General features: G+C 44.0%; 1 long non-coding RNA gene across 2 annotated transcripts in view; it reads left to right on the top strand.

The window, feature by feature from the left end:
• The window catches only part of LOC133509694 (uncharacterized), a 46978-nt gene extending 22123 nt beyond the window's left edge, over window positions 1–24855 (top strand). The window contains exons 3-5 of one of the 2 annotated variants that reach the window (XR_009797423.1): window positions 12522–12725; window positions 19456–19539; window positions 24421–24855. This is a non-coding gene — a long non-coding RNA (uncharacterized LOC133509694). Of the gene's footprint in view, window positions 1–12521; window positions 12726–19455; window positions 19540–21971; window positions 23832–24420 lie in introns of those variants that run through there. The other variant, XR_009797424.1, reaches the window with a different exon arrangement.
• The last annotated feature ends 1 nt before the right edge of the window (window position 24856 follows it).

The following is a 24856-nucleotide window of genomic DNA, read 5'->3' as shown; positions in this document are numbered from 1 at the left end:
AGGACAACAAGAATCAAATTAAAATACAATCCCCCGCTAATCTTGAAAGTATGAGTCAGACTGAAAGATGATCTTACAAAAATGGAGCCTCGGTCGTGACTTGGGGGAAGGACGTCTTTCGTCTTTCTCTTCATTTTTCTTTTCATGGTTTCATCCATTTTTAACATATGTAACATTTGTGTAAATTTGATCTACAATTTAAGACAAATGCTCAGAGCAAAAAAATCCCACTTAAAAATCTTTAGGACAAATTAAAAATGGCCACCAAACATTTGATAATACATTTTCTAGATTGTATTTCAATTCACATCCAATAAAATGTATCTTTACATGAGAATGAACCATTGTGAATGGATAATTGTCCAAATCACATTTGATGGTAAAATTCTAAAAAAAGAAAACAAAACTGTGATTGTTGCTCCCAAACACAATAGTCCATTTTTTTTTAAATCTCCCAAGAAATATTGATAAAATGTATAAATGACATTTGATGCTTAATGTAATTTCCCACACTTTGCTTTTAGAAAAATGAGTGAGTAATTAGTTTTAAAAATGAAGCTGTTTTGGAAGAGGAACAAAGGCTGGAAATGCCGTCGGCCCACAAGATACTTCATCTGCTTTCACACACGCTTTGCTTTTACCCCACCACCCAAAAAAAAAAAAAAAAAAAAAAATAAAATTCTCATAATTTTAAACTTTAGAAATGTATACAATTCCAGACATGTGTATGAGTAAATGCTTAATAATTGCAACAGCAAAACATTTTGCTTTCAGTGGACAAAAAAGCTCACTTTGTATTCCCCTAAAACTTCAATTGTAGGTCAAAATGAGCATTTCTAGAATGTATCAATATTTAACACGCCTGATATCATTCAAATGCTCGCCAAGAATTGCTTTTTCTTGATTAGTTTACACGCACACAAAACAATTTGTAATCACAATCCTTAAAAAAAAAAAAAAAAACACATTACATGCTTTTTTTCCCCCTGTTTGTTTGTTTTTAAAGGACCATATATGTAAAATGCGGCCTCCAAACGAGTAATTTTTGCTCCAAACGAGCAATTTTTGCTCCCGAGTGGTCGTCGTGGGATGTTTTTCCACTCAATAAATATAAACGCGCGCGAGTCAAAGTGAAAGTGCGTGCGTGATGTTGACGAGGAGCCGTCAGGGCGAGCAACGACAACAGGGGAAATTTCCCTCCTGGGGGGTTCTTTATTCCGACAACCCACTCACTTTCGACTGGAAAGAAGAAGAAGAAGAAGAAGAAGAAAAAAAAAAAACAAAACAAAACAAAACAACAACTCACTTGAACCTTTTTGCAGCAGTCCAAACCCGCCAAACTGCTGCAAAAGCTCCTTTTAGCACTCGCCGCACTTTCAAAATGACAGCCGAGTGCAATATTGACAATACGCAGCTAATATGAAATTGATGATATCACGTACGTCGCTTTGGAGTTTTACAATTTCTCAAGTCCAAAGTGAGCCCGTCATTGTGGTGCGTGCACACGCCGGTTTATTATTTTAATTCCAGTACACGTACGTGATATTCAGTCTCTCGGGGCCTCCCGTGCACATGAAGTTTCATCGTGGGTGTAATCACTCACACACACACACACACACACCAATTTAAAAATAAATACATAAATAAAAATTATAATTGGAGTGGCAACAGCTTTCAAATGTAAATCGATAATATCATTCCACTCCATAATGTGAGAGCATACACATAAAAGCGCTTCCCATGGTACTGGCGGTTGTTTATTTTTGTGCGTGTGTGTGCGTGCACACTTCTGCAATTTGTTACATGTACTTTTTTTTTTTTCAATTTTTTTTTTTTTTTAACATGACTAACAGTATATTTTGGACATCTGCTTGTGTGTGTGTGTGTATACACAACATAGCTGTGCAGATTTATGTATGTCATGTTCTGAGTATCGTGTAATATGTCAGATATAAATTTATATATTTATATATAAATATGTGTTTAAGGCCCCTAGAATGCTTCATAAATTTCAAGTAGTTTTTAAATGTTTTATCAAGAAACCATATACTGTCACATGGTAGGATTTAGATAGGGTGGTCGAGCTAAAATGTACCTCATGTTGAAAATCTTTCATGCTTGATAATGTATTCATAACACAGTTATTAGCCATCTTATGAATTACTATTATTTAATGCTTTACTACTTTGAATAGACATTTAATCGCGTTGGGTTTAATTGTATGACATAATACAAAGTGACTGTGCATTTAAATTTGAGCTACAAATAATTGTGTTACAACATAGAATTGATGTGTACTTCCTGTGTTCGACATTGAAATGTCTTTTAAACAAAAATATGTTTTTGGGTGACTAGACATGTTCCAGTCTGAAAATGTGGACATATTCTCCGAACACTGTGTGCAATGAATCATACTTTCACGTGTGTACAATATTTGAACTCGACGTATTGACCCCACGAGGTCTGCAGCAAAACTTTCCACGCCCGACTGCTAACGTGCCACATCCAAATATTGATTTCATATAATACGGCGCAAGCACGCTTGCGTACTTGCCGTATTCAGTCTGGTTTTGATTTGCATGAGCGCGACCGTCTGACATTTACACATTCAAATGAAGCCGTCTGAGGCAAGTGAGAAGATGAATTTGGATGCCCGCTCGCCGATAATCTCCCCAGATGGGCGCCCACTCCACGCCGCTCGACTCGCTTGGGCGGCGCCGCCCGCTGGGGGAACTACTTTTTGCTTTTGGCAGGCAGAGCGGCTCTTGATGAAATACAAAAATGACTTCTAAATATAATATGAGCAGTAACTGCTGTTTCTGAAACACACTAAAATGCCACCAGGTGCGACCAAATCCCGGTCTAATAGGAAAGCGGCACAGTCATCGGTGTCAAGGAAGTGTGTGGGTGGAAGTGATTCATCTCGACTAAGCATTTTCTTCATTGGTATTGAATTAGCTGTTTAAAAACATGCCCACGACTTGCATCACTATAAAATTTCAACCGACAAGTGGAAAGTAAAAAAAAAAAAAAAAAAACTACTTAAACACAGGTAATCATTTGTTAATTAACTCTTACCCTAATTAAGATTCTTAAATTAATAAATACTTTATAAACAGCTCTTCAACAGCAATGTATGATTTGTCTTTAAAAAAAAAAAAAAAGTATTGAAACTACAACAGTCCTACGCGTAGACTTTCAAAATGATTCATAAAGAGTTTATAAGCACGTTCTAAAATTGGCTACATTCAAACATTGTATGACATCTTTACAAAGTCTTGGCTAAAAATAAAAAAAAAACAACAACAATTCATAATTTGTAAATCCGTCATAAGTGCGCTCTCAAGCACTTAATAAATGGGTAATAAATTGGTTATACACACTGTTAAAGTAAAATAATGTGGAATTTACATATTTTAAAAATAGTATTTAAAAAGTAGGTATCACCTAATGAACCGTTTCAAAAGGCTTCATCGGCGACCCTCATAAACAGCTTGTAAAGGATTAATGAACAGGTTAAAAACACTTTGTGATGCTACTTTTTTTTGGGGTGATGTATGAAGCACGATCAAACGTCCAACTGTCCAAAATCATTTTGATTTCCAGCATTTGTGAATCTATTTCTGGGGAATGTGTGCGAGTCAGTGCAGTTGTGTAATCCAAAGTTTCTGCGAGTCACGAACGGTGAGCGTCACGTGACATCATCCGGCTTCACGTGATGTCACGCCGGCCTCCCGGTCGCAGCCGTCGGCTTCTTGACCTCGGGGGGACCTTCCGCAACCGGCTCGGTCTCCTCCGGGTTCTCACGCCTGTTGGGACTTTGCTGCCGGGCTTTTCCCCTGTTGTCTGCAAACCCCCACCCCCTCCACCACCCCCCCCTCACCACCACCGGTGAGTCAGCGCACTTGAACGTCTCACTTCCCCCTCCGACGCGCCCGGCGTTTCGCCAAGCGTTGCTCATGGCTTACTGCACCCGGAGGAACTTTTGGAACATTCCCGAAATCTCGGCTCGAGCGCGTACTTCGAGCATACGTTAGCGCTTCATTTGTCAGAATGCATCTCACGTGACGGACTCGCAGGTTATTGTTATTGTTATCTTTGAAACTGCTCAAAAATCAATCATGAACTTTATGCTACTGCCACCAGTACTACTACTTTTCATCTTCCTTAGGTCTACCACTCTCTCCAACTTATCTCTTCTCCTCCAGCGATAATACTGTTCCCACTATTCCCTCCTACTTTCTCACCGCGGTCCTTATACATGAATGCTACTGCAGTACCCGAATGCTACCTAACCCTGCTACTAATACTACTCCACCTCCAATCACTACAACATTTTCTGCTACGACTACTACGCACTACCATTACTCCAACTCTGGGTTCTTCCCCTCCTCTTCCTCCTCCTAATACTTCAATTGTAACTCCAGGAGAGTCCTCGGGTTAAGACGGTCTCGTCCTAAGACGTTGCGACTTTACAACGCCCGTGCCCCGTCCGCCATTTTGTCTGGCTAATGTCCGTGTTTGTATCTTTGCAATGTTCGCCCTCCTTTTTCGACATTTTGGCCCCAAAGTCTTTTAGCGATGCTTCTGCGGCCAAAAGAAAATCCATGACCACGAAAACAAAGCTCAAGATCAGCCCGTATTTTATCGCACGTGAAGGCTTCCATTCCTAGGTCGGACGCATTAATCGCAAAACAAGGTTCTTTGATACTTGTGTAGATGGAGATGGAGATGGAGAGGACTGAGGACTGAGGACTGAGGACTGAGGACTTAGGACTGAGGACTTAGGACTGAGGACCGGGTTCCTCGGCAATAGCAAAGCACAGCCTCCCTTTCTTCTTCTCCTCCATCCACCTCAAGCACATCATCTTGTTTATTTCCACGTATTTGATGTCAATTCTGACTTGAATGGCGGAATCCGACTTAAGGAACGGATCCGAGTCGTCGAGCGAGGCCTGCGTGTACTATTACTAGTTGTGTCATCTTTCCACTGTGCAACTCCTCCACGTCACCTCCGACGAGGACGACGACTTTCCCTACTTGTACTCCTCTGAGCACAATTACTGCGCTCACCGCCATCGAGTGCTCCTCCTCCTCCACTTTGTACTACTTCAACTCATCTTTCCATTACAAGTTCTCCTCCTACTGCCTGACTCGTACTCCTCTGCCAAATACATTTCTGCTAGTAATAGTATTACTACCTAATTGTCCCTCCTACTACTGGCTCAACTTTTTTTTCATTTTTTTTAACTAGTCCTACTGTTCGTACAGCTCCTGGTGCTGCTACTTCCTTTTATGAGTACAGTACCGACATTATAAGCTCGTATCTTCCTCTTCCTCCCACCATAACTACTACCACCCCCACCTGTGCTACAACTACTCCCCCCAGAGCACTCGGATGAGTCCGTTTGTTCCATTTTGCTTTTTTGATGGCACTTTTTTTCAGTGGGAGGTGGTACCTAATGTTTAGTCCGTGGTAGTGCAGCTAAGAAATGATTTTTTTTTTTTTCTTTTGCTCGTGATGTCGCTCACGTGTGCACGTCACACATTTGTGATACTTGGAATGCGACTCAATGGGAAAAAAAATTAAAAAAATTCTCCCCTGCGCAGAATTGAGTCATTCAAAGCATTGCGGCTCTTGGGGGGGGGGGGGGGGCTTTCCTCCTCTTCTTCTTCTTTCCTTCCTTTTATTTTCACCCCCCCATCACGTCATCCCCCTTTCAAGACCGATTAACTAAAGTGGGGAACGTTCGTCCATCATGATGATAGATGGATCAATAAGTCTTTGTCACGATGGCAGACGACCTTGACTTACGAGCGATACGAGTTGTCCTCTGCCGAGTTTTGGGGGGTTTTCATTTTTTTTTTTTTCTTTGACTTCAGAGCAAAAATTGAAGATAAGCGTGCCGTATGGTTGCAGCAAACTCATCTTTTCTCCATGACAAGCAGCCGTTGAGCAAATATTGAGCAACTCTTTAGAAGAAAAAAAAAAGCGGCTTGAAGGGTGAATTTTACAGTCAAACTAAGCACAAAACCAAAAATTATGAGCAGTGTATTTGAAATCCGCGACTTGGAAAAGGACGTGGACACACAGCTATACCTCATTAAAGTCCGTTTCACTTCATACTTATTTTTTTTTTTGTAATTTTACCATCAACTATTTCATCTTTATGTAAATATACCTCAGCAAGTGTTTGTGAATATGACGCCTGAGCTTCCAAAGGCCAACTTCTCGTCTCTTATCAACAAGACCGAACCAAAAAAAAAAAAAAAAAAACTTTGATAGCTTTTGCACGCAATTTCTTCTCATGGACTACATGCTAATCTTTGCAATTCTTAAATTTCATACCTGTATTAAATGATCACAATGCAAATAGAATCTGCCGAAGACGCCTCCAAATGAGATAAGACGGAAAACGACAGCGAACATTATTCTTCCCTAAATCGATTACGATATAAAAATACACGGACGAGGGTTGTTGATCCTTTCTTGTGAAAAATGAACATTAATGCATCTTACCGAGTCAACTGTGAAAGACTTTTTTTTGTGGCCAGAAGGAGCAGCTCAACTTTTGTGCTTTAGTTCTTTACATGTGATTTAATGATGTCATTAGGCATGCTTTTACAAAGCACAACCTCATAGTGATATTTTCCATATACAAACACAAAAATTGGGGTGTTCTGACGGTGTGCGCAGTCGATGAAACGAATTAATGGCGTTTCTGTTCATCTCAATTGCAAGAGCTGATTTGAGATGCGTGTTTTGACTCTTAACTTGCATCTCAAGGTACTGCTGTGCGCTACTTGTTTGTTCTTTGTCCCGGGAAACAATAATCTGTATTTATTTTGAAATCATTGTACAAGCTGAGATGAGATACTGTGATACTGTCCGTTTTTGCTCCTTTGTTTCAACCGTGAGGATTTGCTGCATTTCTCACGGGTCGCGCGGCTCCGGTGTTTCGTTGGAGGCGGCGCTGCTGTGGGCCACAGCTCACGTGCAGACGCTCGCATGCCACCCCCTCAGGCCCCGCCTTTTAAAGGCAAAAGCACGTGCGCGTGACTAACAATATTTTTGTGAGTTTTTGTTGTTGTTATTGTTGTTCAAATCCATTTGGATGTTTCAAGAGGTTTTTTAATGTGAGAACGGTGAAGTAATTACAAAAAAAAGATACACGTATGGAAGGTTCCACCTCTCCTTGTGCGTCTTTTATCCGCACGTCCGCCCGATGAGTCAGCAGATCTCCTGTGAAACGAAACCGTTTTGCCAACAAAAGAAAAACCGGGACGGCGGCCGAAGGGTCCAGTGAGTGCGCGCGTCGCTCGCTCTTAATTGTTTCATGCCGCACATTATTTTGTATTTTTTTTTTCTGTCCTCGTTTGAACCCCAACGATGGCACGGAGGTAATGAAAGCCACATGGCTGCCTGAGCGTAACGTTGAACTTTGCGGGCGGGAGTTCACATCTGGCGTGGGCGTGTTAGCGCGAGGGCCCGCTAGCTGCGTCGGGCTACGTAAAACAGCGTGACATCTGGCGGGGGGGGGGGGGGGGGGGCAACGGATGACAAATTCCGGCGTTTCCACAGGCGGGCAAATTTGCTCCTTTGAGGGAGATTGAAATTTGACTCATGGATGTATTTCTTTGGGTTTGTCCCGTTAGGGCTCTCCACAGTGTGTCATCTCCTATTTATTTGGCACAGTTTTTACCCCGGCTGGCCTTCCTGATGCAACCCATCTGCATTTATCCGGGGAGAAAACTGGAGGAGCCTATCCCAGCTAAATTGGGGCGGAAGGCAGACTACACCCCGAACTGGTCGCCAGCCAGTCGACACCATCATACCTTCAAATTCCACATTTACTGACAGATTCAAATCATTTTCAGGACGTCACTCGCAACTTTCACCCTGAAAGGACACCCCCCCCCCCGCCCCATCTTCATTATATCGCACGGGTGTTACGACGCAGTTACGACCGTGAAACCATCAAAATCTCAAATCGCCTCATCAATTCATGAACTATAGTTTTGGAATCGTAAATTGAGGTCAATTAGAGCGTTGAGCCCATTGCGAGTTGGTTGCTAACCAAAACAGCAGCACCGATTGAGGAACTCAAGCTGTCTTTCGCTCCCCCCTTTTTGTTTTTTTGTTTTAATGTGGTGAACCCCACAGGCAGGATGTGGTTAAAAATTCACTTGCCTGGTGGCCTTCACGACTTAAGCCATTGGAAAACATAACAATTCATACTTACGTCAAAAGATCTGATGATTTCGCTGGCTCAAAAAATGTTTTTTTTTTTTTTGTTTGTTTTTGCCTGGGTGACACTTAGCAGGTAGTAACATCACTCTTGACAGTAAGTGCAGCACGTTGATAACATTGTTTAATATTATCTCACAAACAAACATCTGCAGTTAAGTAACAAAAAAAAAAAAAAAAAAAAACACACAGCTGGGAGCAAAGTCCTGCCCGCAGCGTTGGCGCCGTTCTCGCTAGGTGAGCCTGATAAACATCTCGGGGACGTAGGTTAGAAAAAGGGAGATAAGCTCCCGTGGGAAGAGTCGTCGTTCGCGGCGTTCGCCCTTCGACCCGCCGCCGGGTGGGGGCCGTTAAGTGAAGTAGTCTGAAGGGGTGGCCTCATCCGTCAAACTGGCCCCAAACTCAACTCCGTGACTCACTCGTTTGTCCCCGTGTGGCAGGTTACACACACGCACACACACACACAAATGTTCTTTAGCGGCCAATCAAATCAACACCACAGCGTTTTTTTAATTATTATTATTCTGGGGGTGGGCAGTCTTTTATTGTAATCATAAAAAGAAAAGATAATAAAGAACAACCATAATCCAAAATGTCGAGAAAGAATTCATCCTTATTTTATAATTTTTGCTTTATTATAAACAAGTTTATGTACAGTGACATTTTAAAGGTAACTTTTTTTTTCAATGATTTTAAATAAAAATAAATGAATCCATTTTAAGATAAAAAGGCAACGCTAATGCAAAGAATATCGAAGGCTCCCTGAAGTGTCCAAATCAATGAAATCTGCCATCTTTGTTGTGCTGAAGCAGCAGATGGAAAATGAAAAATGTTTGCCCCCACACAGGGGGGCACTTCCCCTATTGGGGGGTGCACCAGTGGAGCTCTGACCGATATTTGCCGTCCTCCCGTGATCAATAGAGAGCCGTGCGAATTGGATTTATCGTCTTTGTAAGGGAGCAGAAAGATGGGTCCAAAGAAATTTCCGAAATGTGTGTCAGCGCAGTTCTGACAACGTGGGTGCGTTTGACCTGATTCGACTTGTTTGTGCCGTGCGCTCAATCCCTAATTTATTTTCAGGCCGTCCTCTCTGCCCGCAGTGTCGTTCATGCCCTGGATGGGGGGGGGGGGGGAAACAAAAAATAAAAAGTCAGATGTGACAAGAAGCTGCTTTGTTCTGATTCCTGTGGAAGGTTTTTTTTTTTTTTTTTTTTTTTTTTTTGGTGTGTCAAAACAACACCAGTTAGATCACACATTTTTTTCATTTTTTTAAACAAATGTCGCCCTAAATGTCCTTTCGCCACAACGACAACAAAGCCTAAACGATCGACATCGATCAATCAACTAATTAACACAACAACAGTTCAAATGGACACTCGAGTGGATCAGATTAGACTTTCGATTATTGACAATTCTAAATGATCTTTATGCATTATTCTTTTCCTCATAAGAAGACAATTCAGATGATATTTTTCTAAAAGGAAAAGCAAAGTAAATGTATTTTTTTATCGTACCATATTTTGTGATGAGTTTGAGAATCCTTTTTTTTTTTGGGGGGGGGGGGGAGAATTTACCCCCCGCCATGTTTGATTTTCCACGTCTTTACACAAAAGAAAAGCTCGTCAATGTTCTGAATTTTCTTCATTTCCAACCGAGATGAAGCATCGCCTTCAAATCATTGTAAAGTAAGTGCTGAGCCGCACTTTTATTCACGTTCCTAATGGTGTACAGTATACACGAGTGTACAGTCTGAAATAATCAACGTGCAACAACAACAACAAAAAAAAAAAAAACGCCTCTACTGCAATCCGGTGATGAAAACGCGAAAGAAGACCTCGTAAGAAGTGTGCGGAGATAAAATACAGGCAGGCGCCCATTTAGAACCCGCAATCCGTCACCCCGGGTGACGTCGTTAATCATTGTGCTTTTTAATACGTCGGGGGCGGGGCCACTTGTCAGTCCCGCCTTCCTTTCGACCCGTTCGGAGCGCAAACTTCGTGTTGACATTGAGCAAAACCGACAGAAATTAAGAAGAAGAAAAAAAAAAGAGAGGGGCTTTTAAGCCGAGCGAGTCCGCGGACACTCGACGTGACGAAGTGAATCCATCAAGTCGGGGTCGTGATGGATGACTCGGCGCTTTATCTTCTTCCGAGATGAAGCGCGTGTCCTCTTCTGTCCGAAAATCCGCCGTGGCTGTTGAAAGCTAGTCGGTGACGTTGTCCGACCGCCCTCCACGTCGCCTGATAAACTCGGCGGAAACGAGGATTTCAACTCCAAAGGCAGGTTTTCGTATCACTAGCCAGTCGTTAGCTAGATTGCTCCTGCTGACTCGGAATTGCACCAATGAGAAGGTTTCCCTTTGAATGAAACGGCCATTTGAAGCGGCAATTTGAAACAAATTCCTCTTTTCTTTCATCGCCTCTCTGCTGAATTCCGGCCGGCCTCTCTCACTTTTCTTTGGAGTCAGCCAGTCCGCCTCCTCAAACTGGAACACAAAACTTCCGTTCCGGCTCGCCTCTGCCGGCTGGCTGTGCGCATCCGACCGCATTTGTTTTCAAATCTCTTCAGCGGAAGCCCGGATGGGGGCGGGGGCTTCGTTGGTCCCAGACTGCAAAATGACCTTGCGGGGGCACATCGGACCAGCCCGTTTGCTCTTCAGGTCCTTGGTGTTCAACAGAGAACGATACTTGGGCCCGTATTCTTGTCTTGTTTAATTTGATACTTTTGAAATTTGTGTTCTTGTTTTTAAATTGTGAGATTGATTTTTGTTATGGGGGGTGGGGGAGGGACATTGCAACTAAGTGGCACCCATTTGTCTCGAGCAATCTGGACCAATTAAGCAAAATTGGCTAATTTCTCTTAGTGTGCTCTGACACAGTTGTCAGGAATTACTTGCCCGGAATAGTTTTTTTTTTTTTTTTTTGGGGGGTGGGGGCAGAAGAAACACCTTGACCCATATTGACCGATCGGTGTCAATGTGGTCCGTTGCCGTACAGAGGAGAATCATTGGAAAATTCCGGCCTGACGTTTGAAGACATTCGCCGGTGTGACTTTTTGCATTTTCTGCACGTGACGCAGTCGTCTGACTAAAAGAGTTGAAGATGAGTTGGCGCTGCTGCGTGTTGGAACAGGAAGACCAATTTCATCGCTTCAACTATTGGCAACGGCGCTCAGAAGACGAGCGGAAGCCCCGCCCACATCTAGACCGTAGACACCGGGCTTTTCGCACCCAAAAATACCAAATACACGCCAGCGTTGACTGCTGAGCCCTTTTCAAACTCGTTGCTAACCAAATCAGCAACTCCTACTGAGGCTGAGAGTCTCTCTACACATTTCTTGTCACGTAGCGCGACAATAGAGCAGCGTTAAACAACTTCAACGATGGCCACACGGATCGCAATTTTCAACTTTTTTTTTTTTCAGTCGAGGTTTCTCTTACTGGCGCGTTCCGCCATTGTGCTGTGACTCTCTTGTCTTGCTCATTTTCATCATGGCGTCGCCGCTCTTCAATGGGAAACGATGTCTGCCACCTGTTGGTGAATCTTATCATTGCATCTCATCCTTTCAAAATGTACCTATGGGGCGACGTTTCCTCTTTAACTGTCCAAGTGTTTGAGGCTTTTTGAATATTGTCATTCCCTTGGCAGTGAATGCATCGCGAGCGGACTCTTCTGTTTGTCTTCGAAGATGTTTGGCCGAGTCGTTATCAGCACGCGTTGACGCTAAACGGAAGTGCCCAGGCAACGCTCGAAGAACCGTGGCTTTAATTTTGAATATCGTCTGCTGTGTCGGTCGTCCTCAAATGTGAAGGAGGACCAAAATGAGTTTTCCAAGAGGCCCACTGTCACACCAAACATTGATGGTTGTTGTTTGACGTGGTGACAGAATTGCCAAAGTCATCCATCCACCGACACGCATGGATTCACGAATGGTCTCGTTTCTATGACGAGCCGCGACGACGAGTCGGTCTTCAACATGCGGCTCAGGTTTTGCCACCAGGAGGCCAAAACGTCAGCCGGCAACGGTCGGCAACTTTGCAACGATTCATCGATCAAAACAAGGAACGGTTGCAAGTTTTGCCGTCCGGCTTCACGTTGAACAATAGCAATAGTCCCCCCCCCAAAAAAAAAAATAAATAAAATGGCCTTCAATTCAGCAGGAAAGCTTTAAGCGCACTTCATTTTCATCCAGAAATCGGCAAATGTCTTTTGCGAGTCCGACAAGTTTTGCAGATTGTGACTTTGAAGCATTTTCGTTTCTTTTTGTACTGCAGGAGTGCTGAGTCAGACTCATGACTTCATCGGCATCACGGGACGACGCGGAGGGAGGGAGGGCGCGGCCGCGGGCCCGGGAAACGCTCTGCAGCTGCCGCTTGGCTTCCTTTTTGGCACTGCCCCCCCGCCCCCACCCCTCTCTCTCTCTCTTTTCTCCCGCCATAAAAGGAAGGAACAAGCACTCCAGGACATTTGAAGGGGCAGTGAGTGTGTTTTTTTTTTTTTTTTTTGGGGGGGGGGGGGGTGTTAAATATTGCCACATTGCAGCACATGGCTGTAAAACACCTGCAGGGAGATTTGCTGTTGCGGTCGTGCAAGTGTTGAGGTTTCAGTCGCGTTCTTTCCGGGCTCGGTGGCGCAATGCCCTCCGCCCCCCTCTGCGGCAAATGGTGCGATGACCCGCCCGGCAGATGAGGGCGAGTGGACGTTTGATGGCCGCTTTAAAAATAACGCATGAGAGCAAAGCCAAATGTGAACATCTGCTTTGCCTCTTCAAGTGTGCACAATGGCAACTTTTTAAGGGCTTTTTATCTTCACAACAACAACAACCAAAACACACTTTAATGTGGAAAAAAATTAAAACATTTAAAACATTAATATAACACAATATAGAAATGTGAAATTCTTTGAATGCTAGTAACCAATTGCAGATGACAAAATATTATATTAGCTAGCTTGCGGATTGTGAATTTATTGCTTTTGACAAGCACTCATTTGCTTTGTATACATTTTAAATGAATATCACACTTAATACATGTATTCATTTCATTTCATCACCTGTTATGTTATTGTAAAAGTTTCATTTTGTCATTTATATACTTCACATACATAATCCAATAATGTCATTAAAATAAAAACTGTAAAAACACAATTTGTAAAATAAATATGTTGTCATATTCTTATCCACATAACAGACATAATGTAACTACTGTTTTACTGTTTTTTATACACTTCATAGTATTTAACAATGTAGATGAAAGGTAAGGAAACAAATGCAATTTCTAACATTAAAACGCATATTGTCTACATATGAAATGGAAAAAACATGAAAAAGACAAATTTATCAAAGAAAAAAATATGTGGGATATTACTCTCGAGCCCCCCCCCCCCCATTTAATTATGTTGACGCACTTCAGCTGTTTCGCAACCAGTTGGGTAGGAATGTCGTAAAAAAAAAAAAAAAAAAGTGTGTGCGTGTGAAAGGTGCTGAGTTATATTTGTCCGCCTATAAAGCTCAGCGCGCTTCTCGTTTTGACGCATTAGCAGAAGTGAGCGAGTGGCTGCAAATCTCCAGCTAATTTCAACGTCGCCGTATTAGCGTACGCTCGCTTGTGCGCATTTGCAGCCCATCATTTAGGAACATTTGAAAATAAAGAACAGAAGAAAAATACGGCCGGGTAAAATTACTGACGTCACAAACGGAAACGCGACCTCTTCAACGTTTATCATTAATGTTACTGTTTACCGTTTACTGGCATCGGGCAGCCATGTTGACATAGTAGAGGTTCAAGCCGTTAGTCCACGAGTCGCGTTTACTACTTGAAGCTTGAAGTTCACCTTTTTAAAGTTGACGGTAAAGCCCAAGCCAAGCATGAAACGGGCACAAGTTCCGACTGGCAACCAAAAGACCGGCGGCCGCAACAAAGTCGCGAACAAAAGCTGCCAAAAGCTACTGCGCGGGACATATGCGGGATTCGATTTGAGTTTGTGTTTCAGTCGGAAGGGGAAACATTTTGGGGACCAAAAAGATGTTGCACGTGCCTCCCGGTGATATTCTGCTGAAAATGGATTTGTGCAATACGAAGTCAACAGATTCATTCATCAATTTTCACTTGTTCCGCTGTGCGGCCATTTCGGGCAACGTCGCCCTCTGCTGTTCACTGACGTCAAGGTCACATTTGTGCCCTCGCGAACGTCACGCGACCCAACCCGCAAATCAGGATGTCGGGCTCGGCGTGCGTGATGCAACAGGTAGCGCAACTCCGTGGTTGGGACGATATTGCAACAAGTTCCAAAAAGTCAGTCAAGCCAGCCGCCACAATGATTGTTCATAACGTCTGCCGTCAAAATAAAAGCGCCACCGGCAACGCATTGGACATCAATGCCTTGTTGGGCTTTTATTTTGATTGATTGATTTATTTTTAAACCTTACAATCATATACTAACCCCCAAAAAGTCTTTTATGAGGCCGCAATTGATTAAATAATAGAATCCACCGCTCGCTCCTCAGCGTTAGACGCTAGCAGCTAGCTGCCCGGGAATCACCTGGAAATATTATTTACAAGATGTCACTTTGAAAAATCTCATTTTGTGCAATTAGTCAAAAGTGACTAAACGCACAAAAAGGAATTTAAAATACTTTTGAATTATGACACCACCCAAAAAAAAAAAAAAAAGGCATTCAAGTGCATTTTGTTTTTGTTGTGCTCATTTGAATAATTCGGTCTTGTCTCCTGCTCGCTATGGAACGAAACGTTTACGTCGAGCGTGTTTAATTATTAACCTCATCGGACTTCTCGCGACGTGTCACCGACTAAGCGAAGGTGTGAAAGTAGAAAGGAAGTCGAAACCAGACGGGCGTTAGTCGCGGGTCAACTTACTGTTACATGACAATGTGACGACGGCGAGATGATGATGAAAAAGATTAATGGCAAAGAGGAAAAAAATGCGTGGCGCGACTCACGTGCGGCTGCCATCTGCTTGCGCCATCCCAAAATTCATTTTTCGCTTTCGTCTCCGTCCATCTCCATCATGCTTACATAAACCGTCCAATTTCAGCCAATTGTATGTCCCCCGACGAATAAATCGACACAACCGTGGCGGCTGTGACAACTTTCGGGTTTTCCGGTGCACGACGGCGGGAAAAGTGTGAAAGCTGAGCTCGCTGGGATCTGGAGTTTGGTAGACGTGTCTATTAAAAGTCGACTCGGCCAAAAATCTGCAGCCAGCCAACGCTCAGTCTGCCATTTTGCCTTGAGGCGGCCATTTTTGCCCTTTTCAGGGGTCCTTCCAAGAAGAAGTCACCCCCTGAAGCCAATTTCATTTTGCAACTTGTTAGTTGAAATAAACACCCCCCTCCCCCACCACCCAAACAAATATTCTAACACCGACAGGAAGTCTTCAAGTTTGCTTCGAAGTGGCAATTTCAGGGTTATTTTGGCAATTTTCTGGGGGTCCTTCAAAGACAAATTTGAATATTTTGACAATTTAGCCCCCTCAAGCTTGTTGAACTGGGCAACATGACAGCAATGATGGCAACATCTACTGTCACGAGTAGAGACATAAAAATCAAAAATGGGGTGGGGGGGGGGGAGTCTGGGGAATCCGTGGCAAAAGAGAAACGGGAAATGACACATTGGCGCACAAATCATCGAGACAAACACAAAATGGCTCCAAAGGGATTTTCTTTGTGTTGCGGCTGCGAGATCACACTTGGACTTCACTGCCCCCGATTTTCATTCTCGTCGCGCTGCGCACCGCAGACGGGCTCGGAATACGTCCGGGCATGTTTGAAAAGCCCACACGTGGCACGCGTCACCTTGTCCAATGCGCATCCTCGTCGCGTCGGTCTGCCAAAATGTCCTCTCGCAGTTTTCATCATGTTATGTTCATGATCAATCCTACGACATTAATACTGACAAGCGGCGTCCGTGCCCCCCGGGAGGGTGGGGAGGGGGGCATCTCGGGGCCCCTCGCGCCGTCGCCGTCGTCGTCGCCCTCCCCGCTCTCCGGAACTTTTTCCAGCAGCCGCACATCTGTGCTTCTGACTCGGCACAATCATTCAAAAACAAAACAAAAAACATAAACGGTTCAAACCCGACTTCATGAAGCCATCAACCGTTTCATCTGTTTATTTTTGTTTTCATTTTTTTTTTTTATTCTGTGTGTTTGCAAAGCTTCTTTGAGTGTTGTTAAAAGCGCACATAAAAGTCAGAAATGATGATTTTGTGAGCTGTGGCGTGATGACGAGACCAAAGTTTGCTCTTCCTATTTTGAGGTCTGACCAGTGTCACAAAATATTGATCCCCCCCCCCCCCCACTGTGACGTCCCCTTTCGACGCCTCCTGGACATTTTCGATACTTGATGAGACAATGAAAACAAAAGCGGGCGCGACAAGTTGGGGCTGGTGTCTTGTTGTCGGGGGTTAGTTGTAGAGGGCAAACGCACACAATGCAGCGAGCGCCGCCGTTGTGACTAATTGCTAACAGCCGTTGTCGCAATTGCATCAAACAAGCGCCGCCTTGTTGTAACCAACAAGCTATTGTTTACGCTGAATTCAAACCAAAAATAAATAACAACCGCAGGATGCGTTCAACTTAGTCACGTGATTTTATATATATATATATATATATTTTATCCCAAAACTTTGTATGCTTGTTCTAAATCATAAAAAAGAAATTTTGAAACATGCTTTTTTCCCATCCATCCATCCATCCTCTACTGCTTCTCCGGATCGGGTCGCGGGGGAAGTAGCTTCAGCAGGGGATACCCAGTCTTCCCTTTCCCCCAGCCACTTCCGGAGGGATCCCGAAGAGAGGCATAGTCTCTCGCTGGGTCGTCCCCGGGGTCTGTTTCTCGTGGGAGATGACCCGGAACACCTCACCAGGGTGACGTCCGAATCAGATGCCCCAGCCACCTCATCTGGATCCTCTCAATGCAGAGGACGAGGGTTCCAAAACACTGAGCCCCTCCCGGATGACCGAGCTTCTCAGCCGTTCTCTAAGGGAGAACCCGGACACCCTGCGGAGGAAACTCATTTGGGCCGCTTGGATCCGGGATCTTGTTTTTCCCGTCACGACCCACAGCTCATGCCCGTAGGTGAGGTTCGGAACGTAGATTGACTGGTAAATTGAGAACTTGGCCTTTGGACTTGGCTTGCTCTTTACCACAGCGGACCCATACAAAGTCCGCATCGCTGCAGACGCTGCACCGATCCGCCTGTCGATTCTTGAACTCCTCCACTTGGGGCAGGATCTCATCCCCGACCCGGAGAGGGCACGCCACCCTTTTCCGACTGAGGACCACGGTCTCAGATTTGGAGGTGCCGATTCTCATCCCAGCCGCTTCACACCCGGCTGCGAACCGCTCCAGTGAGCGTTGGAGAGCACGGCTTGATGAAGCCGTTTTTTTTTTTTTTTTCTATTAAAAAAAATAAAATAAAATAAAAGTATGCCTAAACTGGAATCCTACTCTGCAGGAAAAAAAAAAGACTCCATTTGATTTCTTGTAGTCCCACAACTTTGCCTCACTGTCGCCTCCTCCGAAGTCGCGGGGAATTGCAGATCTGGATTCATTTCATAATTTAGATGATTCACAAAACAATAATCATAACATGCTGTAGCGACGGAGATCATGAAGATGATATCGCGGTAGATAAGTGATCAACCCGTCTGCGCAAAAGTTTAATCAAGTTTGGCATCTGAAAAACTGGTTGGTTCTCTTTTTCGGCGAGACTTTTGGCCAAAACGGGAATTGACTCAACTTTTATCAACATCACGGCCGCGGCTGCACTTTGGAATTGTCTCGGCTGGGGGTGGGAACCGGTCGGGGGGCACTTCAGGTTCATTTGGACATGTTGGACTTTCAACTTGACAAAATTAAAAGGTCAATCCCATAAATGTACGACTTCAAAAACTTAAAAGAAATGCTGTATTTCACTTTTTTCCTTGAAAATAACCCCCCCCCAATTGAAATAAATTAAGACTTTCTCATGATCAAAAGTAATCTAAAAAATGAAATTATCTCCCAAAAATACCACACCAATTTTTTTTTGTTTGTTTTGGGTGAAGCAATTCTCTCATCTGGTGAGTTTTGAAGAAATTGTTGGGGGTGCGTCTGCTCTTTTAAAGCATCCTTGATGTGTATAGAAAGTGGAAACACAACCCCCCCCCCCATCTCTGACATCACGGAGGTTTTTCAGGGGGAATGTGTCACGTCGGCCCCACCCTCGCAGCTGGTGACATCGCTTCTTGTGGGAAGAAACAAACAAACAAACAAAAAAAAAAAAGCCCCCAAACCAGAGAGCAGCTGAGCCTCAGCGACGGCGTTGCACCGCGCTCACGAGAAAGAGGGAAAAAAAAAAAAAAAAAAAAAAAACCTTTCCAACGTGACGCACGTTTGAGCTCTTTTTGACAGCTTGTAAAAACAACTTCACAGGCAACAAATCTCTTTTTTAAAAAAATTATTATTATTATTTTTAAGCAGAAGCTGAGCGCAACTTTCGCCTCAAGGACAATTGATAAACGCGGACGAGTTGGCGTGAAAAATGACTTTTCTTTGCATTTATTGCTGACGTTGGGATGACTTGTTCAGATGTGGCGTGATGTCACGTGTGCCGTGTGGAAAGTACCTAAACATTTGCGTTGATTTTGTTTTGTTGTTATTTTTGGCACCACAGGTGGAAAATATGGACTTTGAGCCAGGTGAAATGATTTCTTATCGCCGCAGACTAAGAAGTGCTCATTACACTGATAGTCTGGTTTTTGTATCGCGATTGTCCAGCGCTAACATACAAACACGGATGCTTTCGTTCACCTTTTTAGGTTTTTTACTCGCGATTGAGATCTCACTCAATTTGAATTGTTCTCCTTCAAAACTATATAAAAACAAAATACATGCAGGTATCATCCATTTGGAGACAAGCTCCCAAGTCATATATATTTAAAAAGAATAATGGTCCTAAAATTGATCCCTGAGGGATTCCAGTTTTCCATTTTCGAAAAGATTAGTCACCATTTTTAAAAGCATTAATGATTGTTCACGATCTATAAGGTAAGAAGTAAAGCAAATGTTTGGACAAAAGAATATTTGGCTTGACAGTGGCAAATCTAGAAAGACTGCTTCGCTTTTTTTTTTTTTTTTTTTTTTTTTCGGAGCCTGTTTGAGCTTGTGGCAGATAAAGTTGCTGACGCATCTTTTGTCGCTCCTCACAGCTGCACTTGGGCTGAACAAGGAGAAGGCTGACAGGAGATGAGAGCGCCCCCGCCCCCGCCCCTCCCTCCACCACCTTCTCATGGGTAATTATATCTTTTGGAGGCTGTGAAAATGACAATCGCTCATTGTTCAGAAATTGATTGCCATCGGAAAATGTACAAAGTCATCCAGTGGGCAGATTTGTGATGGTCCATTGTTTGCTTTTGCAATCACGAGCAGTATTCCTTACTTTGGTACTTTTCATCTTCACTCCCAAATTGAAATATTTCACTTTCAGTTTTGAGCCGGCCCTTCCACACATTTCTTGTCCGACGATTCCGCGGCGTTTCCGTTCGGCTTCAAGTCGTCGGCGTCCACGCGCAAAATCGACGGAGATTGCATTCTCTGCCTAAAATCCATGTCGTTGTCCAAGCTGCTTATCCTCACAAGGGTTGGGGGAGCCCATCCCAGCTAGCTTCGGGCGAAAGGCGGACTACGCCCTGAACCGGTCGCCGGTCAGTCTGAGCAGGGCAGGTATCGACACCGTCAGCGAGCGGGAATCCCTCGAAGGCAGGCGGGTGTTCCACCGTTGGTGACTCCTGCCTAAAATCCATGTGTGGAAAAAATTAGAATGTAGCAATCGCCGCCATTGGGGGGGGGGGGGGTCCAACAGGCGGGTTCTGAATTCAAAAAGAGTTCCGGCGGTGATGTCAGCGTTTGCCATCAATCTCGTCGTGTCCATTTGAAGAAAGATGATTGCCTTTTGTTGCCTTCAGGAGAATTTTAAGTTAAAAACCAAAAAAGCCACCAAAGTTTTTGGATTTACAGCATCCGACATGAGGATAAACGTCGACTTCCTCCCTGTAACTTTGATGCGGTTCTCGTTTCTGGGAACTGAACTGGAACTTTGTGGGAAGGGGGAGGAGGAGGGGGGGGGTTCTCTCTTTTTTTTTTCCCCCATTCTCCTCAAAATTGTATTAAAAAAAAAAAAGAAGTCTCTCATCCCAATATAAACTCACGACAGCACACAATCATCATCATCATCAGTGCGCTCTGCAAAATACATTAATATTAAAAACATTTCAGTTCCTTCTGGAGCAATTTCCAATTTCCTAAAAGGCAAATAACGAAGCGGAACCACGTGATTCTGACCCAGCCAATCGGCAAAGAACCCAACACAGTAAAAAGGAAATCGTGAAAGTCATATTCCAGCGACGCATCAGCACCACTTCTAAATAATACGATTGAAAAATATTGTTTTTAAAAGCTGAATGTACCACAAATTTGGCGCACTAAAATTTACACGGCAGATTTTTCTTTTGTGAAACGATGTGCGTGTAGTTTTCTCGATCATAAGTTAAAATTCCTCTTTTGAGTCACGCTGACTCATTACATTCTTCATGCAAACATACACAGTAATCAAATTCATGTGTGATATACTGTAATACAGTAATAGACATTCTAATTTTAAGAAAGTAAAATTGCTCTGCGATGGATACGCAAAATTGTCCCTAATGAAGTCGCCGGGGAAATTTCGCTCACCTTCTTTAGTGGAAGCTTGTTTTTTTTTTTTTTCTGTACTTTGCACATGGAAGTATTTTATGGTTTTAAATAATTAAGTAAACAAACAAAAAAAAAAACCTACTTCAATTTAATGGAACAAAGAGAAACAAAATAACGTAGTCCAGACACAACAAACAAAATAACCTAACATTTCATCCAATAACATCACATCAAGTAAAGGAATAAATAAAGGAAGCAAATGTGACATAGTGTTTAGCAAAAGGATCTTTTTCTTTTAAAACTTTGTTCCTCCAAGTAAGCCAGTCAAGAGTTTTTCTTTGCTTGTTTTACAACGGCGACCAGTCGCTAGTTAAACGAGACAAAACGATACACGATGCGACGCATCGACGAAGGCACAAAAGGCATCGAAACGGAACCGAAGACTCCTTCGAGCGCTTTGATCAGACCCGCAGGTCGCCGCGGGTGACGAGGCAGGAAAAAAAGCCGCTCGGCTTTGTTTGTGAAACTTGAGCAACTCGACCTGAGAGGCGCGTGACGGCGATTTTGAAGCCATCTTGTTTTGGGGCCATTTTCTCGGTTCTTGTTGTCTTTGTCGATTGCTGCATTTTGCGCTGGATGCTTCCTCTTACGTTGTTCAATGTCGTCTTTATACCTTGTGATGGATTTTGTGTTGAAGGATTACCACAGAAGATTATGTAAGCAATCAAAAAGATTGCTATGTAAAATGGTATAAATGTCTAACATTTAAAAATGTTTTCATGTGACTAAGATTAACCATTCGAGTGTTTTCATGAATACTGTACGTTAAACTCAAAGGATGGACAGGCACCCCAAAGGAACAACTACGGTCGTTGTAAACAAATACTGCACATAATTATTCATTTGACTTTTCCGTCATCTGTGACGTTTTCCTTATTTTGAGTGGCTAAACCACTTTCGTTGCATTGCTGGCCGCCACACAAGCGAGCGCGAGTAGTTTGGCCTTGACCTCGATTCTTTCTTTATTCTTCAGGGCCCAAAGGTGTCGTCTGTCAGTCAGCGCAAACGGGTGGGGGGCGGGGGACGGGGGGGGGGGGGGTGCAGCGCTGCATGCCAGCGCGGCTCAGGATGATGCAACTCTGAGGCAGAGACGTGCAAAGCGCTGCAGGCGGCCTCGCCAGACGCAACATTTGGGACACCTGCGCCCGCCCAGCGTTTGCGCCGCAGAATCGCTCACTTGTTCTCATTGTGCTTGTAGAACGACACTGCATCATTTCGCACCCGACTGCGCATGGAACCCATCCAACCTCGGAGCGAGCCCAATAGCCGGAATAAAAGCGGGTCACAAACCGGAGGCGGGGGGGGCATTTGAGTTCCCGTTTATGGGCAATTTTGAGTTTTGAATAAAGCCAACACGCATGTGTTTCAAACATACACGCGGAGAAGGCCAGAGAGGACATGGATTCAAACCGGGACCTCCTGACGCCGACGCGAATGTCCTAACCACGAGTACGGTGTGCTGGCAAAGGGGGGAACACACCCTGGAAAGATTTCTAGTCAATCACAGGACACCTCATGAGCGTTCACACTCACATTTGTCTCCAATTAACAAATAACAAGAACAAAAAAAAAAAAACCAAACTTCCGTTTATAGAATGTGGGCGGGAAATCTGAAAAAAAAAAACACGCGTGAGGAGAACATGCAAAACGCCGCACAGGAACGTCCGACGGCAAACTCTGAGCCAGACACGCAAACGCACCGGCGGTCAACCGCGCTGTTAGCTTTGTAGCCCAAAAAAAAAAAAAAAATAATAGGAACGGCTCTCGGTAGGATTGACAAATTCAACAGTTCTGGTCACGGAGGGGTTTCCCTGCGCTCGTGTGCCTCAGTCGCTAAAAACAGAACAGAACAAAAAAGCCCCAAGCTTTTTACGAGCCCGGGTCATTTAGCGTCTGATGAAAGGAGTGGACGTGACTGGAAGGCCGGGCGCGGCGTGGGCGGACGTGTGACTCAGCAGGAAGTAAAGGAAGGCGGCGAGCGGCATCCACTAGCGAGCGGGCCACCAATTACGCAGGCGTGACTATCGCGTCCACACCCGATTGCAGTCAGAGCGGGTGGAAGACAAAGAAACAAATGCGCGTTACAGTGTAATACCACTGTATGAGCGAGATTTATCTTTGCGTGTGTGTGTGTGTGTATGAATATGATTACCACGTAGCTCAACAGATGCATGTTTTTCCACTTAGCTGTGATGAAATAGAGCTAATGTGGGCTAATATGCGGCGACACCTACCCGACGCGTCGGTAAGCGGAGGTGACGTACGCGGCGTTAATACCGATGCCCGGGAAACCGTTGTGTTGGTCACGTGACTTCCTTCTGTCGTGTGATTGGTGAACTGGAGTTGAATGTCACGGGCGCTTAAACGGGATTGGAGCAAACTGCGCTCTGCGTTCGTTTGTTGAAGTTGGAATCGAAACGCGCACAAAATACGGCACTTCGGTTATCTTAAGGGAGTGAAAATCATTTTTCTTTTCAACATAAATTCTCCAGTAAAAGCCCATACGATACTGTATTGAAACTTAATTTTTTGCAATTTATTCCAAATGCTTCTTGTTGAGTTAAGTGGAGCGCGTTTCGAGCCACCTCTTCTGGACTGTACACACTTTGGTCTTCAAATGAATGTAAAATGAAAAAGTGCATGGAACTCCCAAGGTCACCAGCACGTCTTTCATAAAAAAATTGTGTTCATGTAACGACATGGTTTTTAGTAACCACTGAACATTCGTAATCTCTCCTACGTGTGTACAAAGGGAGAAACTGCATTATTCAAAAATCATATCAAGATTTGAATAAAGTACAGAGTGAGTGACTTACTTAAGGCCAATAATTCTGCAGCTGCATTTTTTGGGATGATGACGACGCCATAAGTTTCCAGCTAAGCTCCTGAAGCCCAAGGTAGCAAGTCAGGGCCAGGTCATTTTCCTCACGTCCTACTGCCAGGTCAGTTTGAACCAATATGAGGAACTCCCTAGAATAATAATTCTGTTATGGCAAAAAAAAAAAAAAAACCCACTGCCTGAACTTTAATAAGGAACGACGAAGGCCACAAGTGCAAAAAGAAGCGGTGACGCTGGACTGACACTACTTGCAATGTGAGCAACTTCTCGTTGTTTTTTTCTCTCTCTCTCTTCAATTCATTTTCGACCTCGTGGAGGTCGCTTGACCTCCCTCGCTGAATTTTGAGCTTTTGCACGGTCCTTTCCTCTGCACTCGTATTTCAAATGAAATGATCGGCGACACGGCGTTGTGATGAGCGCGGCAAAAGAGAGGGAGAAAGACGAGAGAGAGAGAGAGAGAGAGAGAGAGAGAGAGCTAAAAGTTGAGCAATTGTTCTTTGTGAGAAGCTTCGGGAGCGAGCGAGTGAGGCTCTCTGCGAAAAAGGCAGATGGCTAAACGTCGACTTCTCTCTTTTCTTCTCAGATGGATGGAGCAATCGATGCCGCTCGACCGCCAACCTGACTCACAAATGGAAAAAGATGCAATTATGCGGGGGGGGGGGGGGGGGGGCATGTGATTTGGACACAAGGGTGCAAGCCAGGCAGCGGACTTTCCTGCAAATGAGCAAGGCCGCAACTCTCACACACACACACACACACGTGCGACGATTAAACGGACGGAAAAGCATCTCGGACTCAAACCGCTTTGGAAATGTCGTTTTTACGGCTTCCCTTTTATAGCCGCTTCCTTTCGCGGGTGACTTTTAAAATCGGACATCTGACGTTTTGGTTTGCTGTGATGCATGCTGTTAATTGTTTTTATTTATTGGATTTCATATTGATGAACAAACGTTGGACCCGAATCACGCTGGTCAATGTGTTCTGGTTTTTTTTTTTGTAACAAATGCTATTAAAGAAGC

The sequence above is a fragment of the Syngnathoides biaculeatus genome, chromosome 12, assembly GCF_019802595.1.
Source record: "Syngnathoides biaculeatus isolate LvHL_M chromosome 12, ASM1980259v1, whole genome shotgun sequence".
Taxonomy (NCBI): domain Eukaryota; kingdom Metazoa; phylum Chordata; class Actinopteri; order Syngnathiformes; family Syngnathidae; genus Syngnathoides; species Syngnathoides biaculeatus.
The sequence above is the reverse complement of the archived record's forward strand: the minus strand, read 5'-3'. Positions and strand labels throughout refer to the sequence as shown.